Here is an 815-nt window from a genome sequence, read left to right as displayed (position 1 = left end):
TCCTTTGGCGGTAGGGTGAAATTTGCCTTCAGCGCGGTCCAAAGATCATCTTTCTACCTATCATTGACATAAGACACCTGAGGGTCTTTGTTCTTGGGCTTATACCATTGGTGGATGCTGATCGGGATCATGTCCCAAACAAGAACCTCGCACTGAGCAGAAAATGCTTCCTTGGTCCGGATGGGTTCAACCGGTTGGCCATCGCGCGCGATTGCTTTGATCATGAACCTTTCATCCTAGCGCAACTTGTTCTTTAGGCCTTGTCTCATTACCGAAGTTTTGCTCGATCCGGAGGGCTAGAAAAGAAGAAATAAGAGAGTTAATATGTGTACATACCAAAACAATTAATGCATCAATTAACTAGTCAGCACAAGCTTAATTAATATATATACCTGGCTGGACTCCGTTCGGTCGCCGGAGCCGTCATCACGGTCTCCTTCTTCCACCGGCATTCGGTCACAGGAGCCATCATAATCATGTCCTTCCTCCTCCATTCTTCGATCATTGTAGCCTGCTTCACCCTCTCCTTCTAGAGCATCAGTGTCATCGAGATACGACAAGACATCACCTCCAGCGAGGATTATTGTCCCCCAAGACCTGTTCTGCTTCCAAGTCTCGGTGCTCCATAGTTTCTGCAAATATTACAACATGGAAATTAATATACAAACATGACAGATGGATATATTAGTGGCAAACATAGACCTAGCTAGCTAATCACAACAAGGAATCATATTAGTCGCCTCGATGCTTCTATGGTTTGGGGTGGCCTCGACGACAACGCTCTTTTAACTTGGTAAATTTGGGTGGCCTCGGCA

The sequence above is a fragment of the Triticum urartu genome, chromosome 4, assembly GCF_003073215.2.
Source record: "Triticum urartu cultivar G1812 chromosome 4, Tu2.1, whole genome shotgun sequence".
NCBI lineage: Eukaryota > Viridiplantae > Streptophyta > Magnoliopsida > Poales > Poaceae > Triticum > Triticum urartu.
This window is presented reverse-complemented; position numbering follows the sequence as displayed.